We start from the raw sequence: 13,475 nt of genomic DNA, 5'->3' as shown, positions 1-13,475 counted from the left end.
GCAACTAATATTATCACGCCGATCAGTCGCTGCGTGCGTGAAATCAAATAACTTTGCAGAATTGGTTATTTGTCGCCATCAATAAGGAGAAGCGGGAAGCGGCCACTACAATTTGGCACCCAACGAGGGGCCCGATTGAAAGCATCGCCACTTCCCATTTGGATATATATTCGTTTATTAATATTATTGTTGTGTTAAGTAGTACACTATTGTTAATTTCAAGGCATTTTGTCTTTCATGAATGTTAATTATCCATTGAGAATTCCTGAGTAATCTCTTGGCATAATTAAACAGACGGAAGTGTCAGGAGGAAATACTGAAACAAAGGCCATTTATTGTAGCCGTACACTACCGATGACAATTGAAGGGAATAATATAAGGGTAACAGCGTGTCTTCCTTTAGTTTTTCAGTAATTAAGTCAGGGTAGTGAATTGGACAGGTCAAAGTGCATTTCTTTAGTATGTCCATGTTACTGCACATAATGTTTCGGTGTAGTATTGATTGGTTCTACCACCAAAAGGTGGCAGAACTAATACTGCAATCTGTAGTTTTCAGTTTGCAAGATTTATTAGTTATTAAGTGTTATTCAGTATTTTTGGACCATGAGTAGGATTAGAACTAGGTTTCAACTGCGCTCGGAATCACGTAGTGTATCTGACACTGAGGCAGAAGAGAATATTCATGAGACAGATAACGAAAGGGGGCAGATTATGTACCTTTCGTTCTGCCACTTAAAATCAGACAACTATTTAGCACAAGAAGCGGTACCTGAGTCGAGAAGTACTGAGGGACAAGTGAGTGGAGTATAGAGTACAATGTCCACACACAGTAGTAGTGCTGCAACTAATACAGCGATAGAAAATCCATTGGCCAATGGGGATTGGGTCACGGAACTTTTTAGTAGGCTGGAATTGAGAGATAAAGAAAGAGAAATAAAAGATAGGGAAAGAAATCAAGCCTTGCTAGCTCAGTTTAGGAAGCAGCAAAGAACCAGCGGAAAGGAAAGGGAAGAAAAGCATACACTCTTGTGTGACAATGCCACGTCGCAGTTGAATACCATATTAGAGAAAAAGGTTCAAATTTTTGCTTAAAGAATAGAGGATAGTTTTAAGAGCATCACAACCGAAGTGACTCTGTTAGAGGAAGAGTATAAGGGCTTACCTGAATCAGTCGACAAACTTACGTAGGAACTACAGAAATGCCAGGCGTCCACTGATAACCTGAATAAGGAGGTAGAGGAAGTGTCAACTAGGCTGGATGAGTTCCAGGTAAAACAAGTAGTGGAGATCCAAGAACACATAAAGGAGCATACCGAAAAATTAGACAGCAATGTAGCACAATGGTTGCAACAGAAGGATGAGGAGATAAAGGAACTCATAAATACACAGGTAAGTCAGCCAATTCAAGGGCCACCATTAAGTCAGCTTTTGGAAATGCAGTGTTTGCCAATGAATTAAAGTCTGAACTGCAAACATCTGACGAACTTTAGACGAAGATTTTCCACAATGGACAAACGAAATCTCGTCACCAATTTCCCTGCACTGAGCGAGGGGATCATGTATGTGGCTAGAAGTCAATCTGAGGGCATACCGTAGAGTATGAGGTATGGTAATGAATCAAGTTATCCATAACCTCTGTTTCGGTATGTCATGAGTATGATACACCAAGTTCTATAAAGGAACCTCGTGAATCTGCGAAACGAGAAGGCGCACAGGCCTACTCAAGTATAAGGATCCAAGAAAGTTTAATACAGCATAGACGGATTACGAACTTCTGTCATGAGAAAAGAACCATAACCTTATGATTTTCATAAAAAGGAAGTTTGTTCTGCCGCCTGTCGTTTGGTCAGAAAAAAAAATACAGTTCGTTGCAAAGCACGTAGTTGGCGACGCAGCGTTGTGGGCAATGGAGACTGCTCAAGCATGCGATCCGTTCTAGCAGTTTGAAGGAGCACTTTTGTAGAAAAACTTGGAGTTCTTGTGTTCAGTAAAGGCTTAGAAAAGAAGTATACAATCCTTAACAATACAACCTGAAAACGGGTAGTATGAGAAATTTTATAGAAAAGTATATTAATAAAACGAGATACTGGAAAGAGCCGGTATCGGCGAGAGGTGTACTATGTATTTTGAAAACAAGGTTGTCAAGGTCGGTACACGAACAGTTAGTGAATGTACCTGGAACAGACCTGGAACAACTTCTAGCTGCTCATAGATTCACTTGATATGATGCATGACGATACTAAAACAGACAACGGGAATGACAGTAGTTTTTCTCCACCAAAAAAATCACAATAAAAAGAAATCCAAATGGCCATGGCAACGGTGACCGCAAAAGAAACGGTTATCACAACCGCGAAAACAATAATAGCTATGATTACGACTTAGGCAGTAATTATCATAACGGGGGACGTGAAAAAAATCATAATGGTAGCAGTTCACCAAATACAAATCGTAAGCGCCGAAGCGATGTGATAAACAGCCCGAGTCAGGAGTTGCAAAAGCACAAGGCTGGGTGGCAAGAAAGATCTGCAGCGTCTCTGAACAGAGGATGACTGTAGACCGAAACGAGGATGGTTATAGGTACGTATCTCGGAAAAACAGTCCGGAGAGACATCCTCGTTATGAACAGAGAGTACAAATACTAAAACTGCATGATGGGAGCCCACCAGGCCCATCAAGCTCGGTAAACTAGATTTGACCACGCTACATCTTCCAGTGGTTGTCAACGCACAGAATGGAAGCACATTTCACCCAGTTATCATGTTACAGTACCAAGACGGACATGATATCCTTGACGAATTGTGTCGTGGGCCAGAAAAGTGTAAAAACATGACAAAAACAGTTAGTACAAGCTGCTATTCACGCCAGAATCGGACCACAACTTGCAGTAGGTAAAGCAGATGGCAGTATACACATGGTGCTTGATGCACGGGATATGAACAGAATATCAGCAGTCCATAAAAGGCCAGAACAATTGGAAGAACAAATCTAAAAGTTTTACAATGTGAAATACTTGACGAGTATTGACATGAGCTCTACCTACTGGCAAACCGCATTAACAGAAGAATCCAGGAAGAACGTAGCCTTCATGTTTTCAGGAAGAAGTTACAATTTAAAGTATTGCCCGTTGGGCTGAATATAAGTGTTGGCGTCTTTATAAACGTTCTTGACACTGTGTTAAACTATGATTTATTAAGCAGAGTGACTCTGTATGCCGCGCGGGATTAGCCGAGCGGTCTAAGGCGCTGCAGTCATGGACTGTGCGGCTGGTCCCGGCGGAGGTTCGAGTCCTTCCTCGGGCATGGGTGTGTGTGTTTGTCCTTAGGATAGTTTAGGTTAAGTAGTGTGTAAGCTCAGTTAAGTCCCATAAGATTTCACACACATTTGAACATTTGACACTGTATGTGGACGATCTGGTCATAGCTACCAACACTTGGAGGAACATATTGAAATAACAACTGAAGTACTAACAAAGTTTGCAGCTGTAGATGTAATAGTGAACCCTATGTAATCAAAATTCGATAAAGCACAAATCAACTTTCTTGGTCATTTGATATCTGGAGAAGGAATAATTCCACAGCCAAAGGAGTTGAAGGCAGTTACTGAATTCCCACCACCTAGGACAAAAAAGCAGTTGAAGGCATACTTTTTTTTTTTTGAAGAGCTGCAGCCCCTTCACTCCCACACTGGCATGATGGCCAACACAAAAGGTCTACTGCCATCTCTGGATAAGTGTTAGTTCTCACTGAAGAGAGGTCTCACAAGATGTGGATACTGCGATGTTTGTGTACATTTGGTTAACGTTAGCCATTAATGTGCGCTCATTTGGAGATAGATTGTATAGCATCCACACCCCTATTTTATAGTTGACAAAAACATTTTTTTATAATTTTTTTAATATGTAATATCGCGAGAGACAAGTTTGTTGTCAGAGAAACAGTTTGATCTTGCTAGTGGAGAGACAGTGTAACAGTATCTTCACAATCCACAGAAAATAGACTGAAAACAACTACATCTCTTAATTATAAGAACAATTATTATTATCACAGATTTTTTGTTGCATTCTTTCTTCTTGTTCTAGTAGCCATGATGGTAGCAAGACGCATTTTAATCTGTCGCCTGTGATAAGGTCTGGATAAGTACATATTGTAAATTATTGGAAAAATAGAGAATAGTGTTATTCAAGTTTATCTCATATTTTCTGTAAGAATACTACTAATCTTGATCCTCTGCATTCCACGTTTGCTTCGCTGCGGACGAGCAGCAACGCCACCATTAGCGGTTATATATTTATATGATTTTATTGGCAAGGGTTATACTTTTATTTCAGATTGAAAATGCTGAGAATAGTTATGAAATGCTGATTAATGCTTTTTTCAAATCGAATTCAGTCAGTTGTTCTCATGTAATCCGAGCAGATCGATTCTGTGATACATCGATGTTCATTTATCTGACGCCATTTCATGAAAGCTTTACCCGGCGAGTTTAAATAGCCGAATAATTCAGACATATATATTTTCCATTGTAAAAAGAATCCACATAAAGGTAACTTGATTGTATATCAAAATCTATGCAATGAGAAACTATTCTAACCTTTACCATTATTTTCTGGTGCCAGAGCATAAAACTTTCTCAGCTAAAGCTCAGAAATCTTTTCAGTAAAATTCGCCGATTCCAGTGTTGTGTGCCTCAGTATTATAAAATTGAAGAGATATTCAAGAGTGAACTAAGTTTGTATGAAAGTAGTCAACAAATATAATTGAATAATTTTAAACAGATACACTTCATTACAGACAAATATGAAAACGGTTCTGTGTTTTAATTTAGTTGGCATTCATGCTCATGTCATATTCTAGCCAGGTAATGCAGTAACCGAATGACAATTTAGAACTATAAACATATCTAAATATTTATGATGGACGCTGCTAAATTTACTCATTCACAACACGGTTAAAAGGCAGCACAACTGGGTCGAAAGTTGAACGAAGGGTAGCGGTTTGAAGAGCAGAGGGGAAAAAAGTGCCAAGGCAAGAGCCAAGGAAGAAAAAACCTTGTGATAGTTGGGTCGGGTTGTAAGAGCAGTAGCGGTTTTCTTGGTGCCTGCGACAGATCATGCAAGGGTGGGTTTGTTAGTAAAGGGTATCATGCAGGCACCTTTTACGTTGAGCAGAGATGTTACTCGGCTGCTGCTGCTGGGTGCCTGTGTTGGATTCTCGGTCAGCATCAGCAAGCCTGTAACAGGTTCCTCATCATCGTTTAGTGGCCGATAGGTTATATATTGGATTCACAGTGTGGGATAGTGTTGGCTGTTTGTTTGTGCGTTAGTGTGCGAGCTTGTCGGTTTCCTTCCTGTTGCCTGGTGATCGGCTTTAATAGCAGCTGGCAGGGGCTTGCCGATGTTGTTGCTTGTGGGTGTATTTTAGTTCGTCACAGGTGGTTATGCCCTAACTAGTATAGTCTTTGGCCGCTTATGCTTTCACCTGTGGTTGTGATCATAGTTTCCCAAAATAAAGATGAAAGGATTGTTCGATTGTCTCGAGTTCCTGTATAGTCGTGTGGCGTGTTTTTTGAATACTACCTTGAGGGTTTCAAGGCGGTATTCATTGTGAAGATCCATGGTGCGTGTGTAGCGTCGAGCGTTGCTAATGATGAGTAGCGCTTTGTTCTGTATGGCCTGCAGCGGCGCAGGCGTGTAGGAGCTGTGTATCCCCAGACGGAAGCTGCGTACATCAGAGGTCTAATCAGTGTCATGTATATGGACCTCGACACCCTCCTATTCAATGTACTTTCCCTGATGATCATTGGGTAGAGTTGTTTGAGCCTCGCGTGCGTTCTGTTGGCAACGTATTTGGTGTGGTCCCCCCATGTAAGTTTCCGGTCCAGCCAGATACCGAGATATCTGACTTTCTCTCGGAAAAGTATAACTAGGATTAGCATTATTTTTCACGATTCGTGCCTGATCAACTTTTGAACAATGCTGCGCTGATGAATTTGTTGAGAAAAAATACACATTGGATCTAGACCTCCGCATGCCAACAGGCATTCGAAAAAATCCGGCACGCTTTGATTAATGCGGAAATCCTGCGCCATCTTGATATGACGCGGGATTTCTGTATTGCGTTGGACAAGTCATTGTTCGACCTGAGGGCGAGTCTCTTTCAACTGTATCAAACAGCAGGGAAAAAAGACATGAGGATTATAAGATTAACAAGCTGAGTGCTTTCCCAATATGAGCGGGCATGTCAAACTACGGAGATAGAAGGATTAGCTGTGGTTTGAGCCTTACGGAAATTCCACTATTACGTGTCTGGGCAGCAGATTTGTGTGTACTGGTAATCACAAGTCACTAAGCTTTTTATTACCGTGCCGCTTATTGCGTGCTAGGTTAGCAAGATGCGCTCTTGTGATACAAGAGTAGGCTATAGAAATTATTCGTGTAAAAGACAGACACAATTCCACTGCAGACACGCTATCATGCTTGCCACAGGGGTTACCGCAGTTTGCGGAATTAACTGAGCAAACGTCTCAATGCTGGGTTTTGCTCATTAAGGATTCCACATATAAAAGGAAATATGTTGGCATGAGCAAAAATATGAGACAACTTCAAAACAGGATGACAAGTGAAAGGGGATATTGCAAGCACTTGTAAGTGACCAACGCGATGAGTTATCCAACCATCACAGGACAGAAAATGGTATACTATACCATTGAAAAAATGTACAGGATGACAGCTGGTGTGTTTTTGTACGTCAGGGATTTTCTCTGCCTCGTGATGACTGGGTGTTGTGTGATGTCCTTAGGTTAGTTAGGTTTAAGTAGTTGTAAGTTCTAGGGGACTGATGACCATAGATGTTAAGTCCCATAGTGCTCAGAGCCATTTGAACCATTTCTTTTTTTTTCTTTCTCTCTCTCTCTCTCTCTCTCTCTCTCTCTTTTTTTTTTTTTTTTTTTTTTTTTTTTGTACCGTCAGAGTCGTTAGACAACAATCTGATCTGGTGCACCCATAATACGCGGGGGCATTTTGGGATTCATAAGTGCACTAGGAAAATTTCCATTTGCTATTATTACCGTAACCTTAAAAGGAGGATGTGTGATTTGGCAAGGAAGTGTATTATATATCAGACAGCCAAACATACAAATGTGTCCACGAAAACAGAACTCCATCCTGTAATTCGAATAAAACCATTACAATTAACATCACCTGTGGGCCACTCTCGACCACTCACAGGCCTGTAAAGTACTTAACAGCAGTCTATGACGTGTTCTCCAAATATTTAAAATTTTATACAAGTGAAAATACCTCTTGCACACCGATTGTGAGGAGAGTAATGATTGATTATATGCCAAATATTGGTAAATCAAAGGTCATGTTGTCTGATAACGCGTTATATTTTGCATCACAAAATGGAAGCAATTTCTGCAGAAACAAGAGATAACGCAGATATTGATCTCGATTTCGTTCAGAAAGAAGCGCAGCTGAAAGGGTGTTCAAGGAGTTTCATAAATTCATCAGAACGCATGTTCGCAGGCAACGTACAAAATGAGTCGAGTATGTTCAGAAGAAGTATTTAACGGTTTATCACAGGCTTCAACGGGCTATACCCCACGAGAGATAATGTCTGTGAGTAAAGAAGACACCGAATGAGTCAACCCAATTCCAAAACTACGTCGACTGGAACCAGATGTAAATAAAAAAAACAAATAATACATTAGTGCATATCACCAAAGAGGCTGACACTTGAAAAGCCAAATATGATAAAAAACTGACTAAAGTTGTTCAAAACTATGCCATAGGTGAACTAGTCTTGTTGAGTACTGACCCGAATTCTTCAAGCGTAAAGTGTCAAAATAAGAAATGGCAATTACTTCATGCTGGGTCTTACCAGGTAACAGGGTAGCCCTGGGAAGGGACAAGCTGCAGACTAGCATGTCCCATAACAATGAACATGAACATGAACATTCTTCAAAGTATTTGAAAAAGTATATTGAATAATTCTGTTTGTCTTTTACGTGTATGGACCAAATGGCTCTGAGCACTATGGGACTTAACATCTGTGGTCACCAATTCCCTAGAACTTCGAACTACTTAAACCTAACTAACTTAAGGACATCACACATATCGATGCCCGAGGCAGGATTCGAACCTGCGATCGTAGCGGTCGCGCGGTTCCAGACTGAAGCGCCTAGAACCGCACGGCCTTTTTCGTGTAGATGTCGTGTTTTAATATTTTCATTTAGTTATCATGTCTCATGTTTTTTTGATAATTATTATCCTAGTTAGTCCATAGTAGTACCTAGTACCATTAATCATTCATAGTAGTGAGAATATTATCTATTGTTTATAATGTGTATAATAGTGTAGTGAAGAGTTATTAATTGGAAGAACTGGTGGAAAAGCCACAGTTTATGATGGACTTCAATGCTACATAATAATGTACTCGAGATTAAGTCTCGTTTGACCGTTATGAATATTCTAACACAGACTCTAAGAAACGAGTTGTTGCAGACGAAGTTTATTTGGTATCAGTAGTAATAATAAAGTAATGTTTGCTTTCATCAGACCTAGAAAATGTAACAGAAATTAATATTTGTCAGTGTCCACGTGTGTTTTAGTGTAAAAGGAAATGCACACGACTTATTATGAGTGAATAGTTTTGTAACTGCACGAAGCAATTTTTCTAATTTGACCCAAGTTAGGTCAATGTCAGTAGCTGTGGCACTTATAAAAAATGGAACACACACCGATGCTCCGAGTGAAACATACAAATATGCTACGGAGACATAGTCTTTGTGGAACCAGACCAGAGCATTGCGCCGCCGAAGTGGCCGTGCGGTTCTGGTCGTTGCAGTCTCGAACCGCGATACCGCTACGGTCGCAGGTCGCAGGTTCGAATCCCGCCTCGGGCATGGATGTGTTTGATGTCCTTAGGTTAGTAGGTTTAACTATTTCTAAGTTCTAGGGGACTAATGGCCTCAGAAGTTGAGTCCCATAGTGCACACAGCCAACCAGAGCATTGCATAAGTAATTCCAAGTCACCAAGAGATAAGTGTACAATTAGAGGGGCTAAGACGCCAAGATTGTAACACATCGTAATATTCACGGTTGAAACAAAGGCACAGTTTAACTGAAAATGTAAAGGAAATGTGATACTACGTTAAAAGCACTGTTTGAAACCACGAATCCTGAGTGGAATTCAACAGGACATTTGTCACGGTCTTTGTCTAACTAATGTGGTTATTTCCCGTAGAGCTGATGCGGCTCGACTTTCGGGTCAGACTGTTCCAGTGAGCCAATGCACTGACAATAATGATTCTAGACGCCTTGTGATGCAGCGAATCATAACATAAGCGTAACAACTATGGCCGTGGGAAAGTGTGGAATGCGTAATGGACCAAATACAGTTTTCTGTTTGGCATCCGTAAATTACACTGTCTACGGTCAGTTGGTGAAATGTAACAGGATCCCCTGATGGGATACCAGTTCGATTGTACACAGAGTACGCGAAGGAACTTGGCCCCCTTCTTGCAACGGTGTACCGTAGGTCTCTAGAAGAGCGTAGCGTTCCAAATGATTGGAAAAGGGCACAGGTCATCCCCGTTTTCAAGAAGGGACGTCGAACAGATGTGCAGAACTATAGACCTATATCTTTAACGTCGATCAGTTGTAGAATTTTGGAACACGTATTATGTTCGAGTATAATGACTTTTCTGGAGACTAGAAATTTACTCTGTAGGAATCAGCATGGGTTTCGAAAAAGACGGTCGTGTGAAACCCAGCTCGCGATATTCGTCCACGAGACTCAGAGGGCCTTAGACACGGGTTCACAGGTAGATGCCGTGTTTCTTGACTTCCGCAAGGAGTTCGATACAGTTCCCCACAGTCGTTTAATGAACAAAGCAAGAGCATATGAACTCTCAGACCAATTGTGTGATTGGATTGAAGAGTTCCTAGATAACAGAACGCAGCATGTCATTCTCAATGGACAGAAGTCTTCCGAAGTAAGAGTGATATCAGGTGTGCCGCAGGGGAGTGTCGTTGGGCCGTTGCTATTCACAATATACATAAATGACCTTGTGGGTGACATCGGAAGTTCACTGAGGCTTTTTGCGGATGATGCTGTGGTATATCGAGAGGTAGTAACAATGGAAAATTGTACTGAAATGCAGGAGGATCAGGAACGAATTGATGCATGGTACAGGGAATGGCAATTGAATCTCAATGTAGACAAGTGTAATGTGCTGCGAATACATAGAAAGAAAGATCCCTTATCATTTAGCTACAATGTAGCAGGTCAGCAACTGGAAGCAGTTAATGTCAAAAATTATCTGGGAGTACGCATTAGGAGTGATTTAAAATGGAATGATCATATAAAGTTGATCGTCGGTAAAGCAGATGCCAGAGTGAGATTCATTGGAAGAATCCTAAGGAAATACAATCCAAAGACAAAGGAAGGAAGGAAGGGAAATAACCACATTAGTTAGACAAAGACTGTGACAAATGTCCTGTTGAATTCCGCTCAGGATTCGTGGTTTCAAACAGTGCTTTTAACGTAGTATCACATTTTCTTTACATTTTCAGTTAAATTGTGCTTTTGCTTCAACCGTGAATATTACGATGTGTTACAATATTGGCGTCTTATCCCCATTAATTGTACACTTATCTCCTGGTGACTTGGAATTACTTATGCAATGCTCTGGTTGGCTCTGAGCACTGTGGGACTCAACTTCTGAGGTCATTAGTCCCCTAGAACTTAGAATTAGTTAAACCTACTAACCTAAGGACATCAACCACATCCATGCCCGAGGCGGGATTCGAACCTGCAACCTGAGACCGTGGCGGTATCGCGGTTCGAGACTGCAGCGACCAGCACTCATATACAACCGCTCGCTCACCGATAGATCTGTACCTACAGATTGGAAAATTGCGCAGGTCGCACCAGTGTTTAAGAAGGGTAGTAGGAGTAATCCATCGAACTACAGACCTATATCATTGACGTCGGTTTGCAGTAGGGTTTTGGAGCATATACTGTATTCAAACATTATGAATCACCTCGAAGGGAACGATCTATTGACACGTAATCAGCATGGCTTCAGAAAACATCGCTCTTGTGCAACGCAGCTAGCTCTTTATTCGCACGAAGTAATGGCCGCTATCGACAGAGGATCTCAAGTTGATTCCGTATTTCTAGATTTCCGGAAAGATTTTAACACCGTTCCTCACAAGCGACTTCTAATCAAGCTGCGGACCTATGGGGTATCGTCTCAGTTGTGCGACTGGATTCGTGATTTCCTGTCAGTAAGGTCGCAGTTCGTAGTAATAGACGGCAAATCATCGAGTAAAACTGAAGTGATATCAGGTGTTCCCCAGGGAAGCATCCTGGGACCTCTGCTGTTCCTGATCTATATAAATGACCAGGGTGACAATCTGAGCAGTTCTCTTAGGTTGTTCGCAGATGATGCTGTAATTTACCGTCTAGTAAGATCATCCGAAGACCAGTATCAGTTGCAAAGCGATTTAGAAAAGATTGCTGTATGGTGTGGCAGGTGGCAGTTGACGCTAAATAACGAAAAGTGTGAGGTGATCCACATGAGTTGCAAAGGAAATCCGTTGGAATTCGATTACTTGATAAATAGTACAATTCTGAAGGCTGTCAATTCAGCTAAGTACCTTGGTGTTAAAATTACGAACAACTTCATTTGGAAGGACCACATAGATAATATTGTGGGCAAGGCGAGCCAAAGGTTGCGTTTCATTGGTAGGACACTTAGAAGATGCAACAAGTCCACTAAAGAGACAGCTTACACTACACTCGATCGTCCTCTGTTAGAATATTGCTGCGCGGTGTGGGATCCTTACCATGTGGGATTGACGGAGGACATCGAAAGGGTGCAAAAAAGGGCAGCTCGTTTTGTATTATCACGTAATAGGGGAGAGAGTGTGGCAGATATGATACGCGAGTTGGGATGGAAGTCATTACAGCAAAGACGTTTATCGTCGCGGCGAGACCTTATTACGAAATTTCAGTCACCAACTTTCTCTTCCGAATGCGAAAATATTTTGTTGAGCCCAACCTACATAGGTAGGAATGATCATCAAAATAAAATAAGAGAAATCAGAGCTCGAACAGAAAGGTTTAGGTGTTCGTTTTTCCTGCTCGCTCTTCGGGAGTGGAATAGTAGAGAGATAGTATGATTGTGGTTCGATGAACCTCTGCCAAGCACTTAAATGTGAATTGCAGAGTAGTCATGTAGATGTAGATGTAGAAGTAGTTGACAGTACGCTTGTTCGCCCCCTGCTTAATTATTGCTCAGCAGTGTGGGATCCGTACCAGATAGGGTTGATAGAAGAGATAGAGAAGATCCTATGGAGAGCAGCGCGCTTCGTTACAGGATCATTTAGTAATCGCGAAAGCGTTACGGAGATAATAGATAAACTCCAGTGGAAAACTTTGCAGGAGAGACGCTCAGTAGCTCGGTACGGGCTTTTGTTGAAGTTTCGAGAACATACATTCACCGAGGAGTCAAGCAGTATATTTCTCCCTCCTACGTATATCTCGCGAAGAGACCATGAGGATAAAATCAGAGGGATTAGAGCCCACACAGAGGCATACCGACAGTCTTTCTTTCCACGTACAATACGAGACTGGAATAGAAGAGACAACCGATAGAGGTACTCAAGGTACTCTCTGCCACACACCGTCAGGTGGCTTGCGGAGTATGGATGTAGATGTAGATGTAAGACATTGTGTGGCAACATTACTTGAAAGCGGAATGAACTAGCAAAAGACAACTACGGACAACACACAAAGTTGAAACAACACAAACAGTGAACTCATTTGTAGTATTAATGTGATTAGTGCTATGTTTCTTACAGCTATAACCCATCTGTTGTTTTTGAAACTGCCAATATTATTTGCACGCAGTCGACGCGGGGCGAGGTGAAGGACATAGCTGACTTCTGGGTTCCTATCAAACCGCAACGCCAACCTTCGGGTGCAAGTATAGGCGGTCAACGCTCCACGGTACGAAACTTCGCAAGCAAGCACATCACTGCGGCTGCGCGTGCAATCATGGACACGTGACCTCTGCGCCGGAACGGAGGCATTCCAGTATGCTGTTTATATCACGCATTGTAGCAGCATAACCATGAATACGAATGTCGAACTGTTCGATGTATTAAATGTTCGGTGTTGCTCAAGAGACGAAAAGACAATTATCGAAACATATATTCTCCATATGTGAACATAAATGTTTGTGTTTTCCTATGTAGTGTGTAAAGAGTATGATCGATGTTATCTGTTTCCAATTTGTAACTTACTGATGTAGTATGTCAACAACAAGTGATACTAATACATGTCATACACAAAATGAAAGACTATTTCACCGAAAGTGCGCAATGAGCAGCCGGCCGATGTGGTCGAACAGTTCTAGGCGCTTCAGTTTGGAACAGCGTGACCGCTACGGTCGCAGGTTCA

Source organism: Schistocerca gregaria, chromosome 3, assembly GCF_023897955.1.
Source record: "Schistocerca gregaria isolate iqSchGreg1 chromosome 3, iqSchGreg1.2, whole genome shotgun sequence".
In the NCBI taxonomy this organism is placed as follows: Eukaryota; Metazoa; Arthropoda; class Insecta; order Orthoptera; family Acrididae; genus Schistocerca; species Schistocerca gregaria.
The sequence above is the reverse complement of the archived record's forward strand: the minus strand, read 5'-3'. Positions refer to the sequence as shown.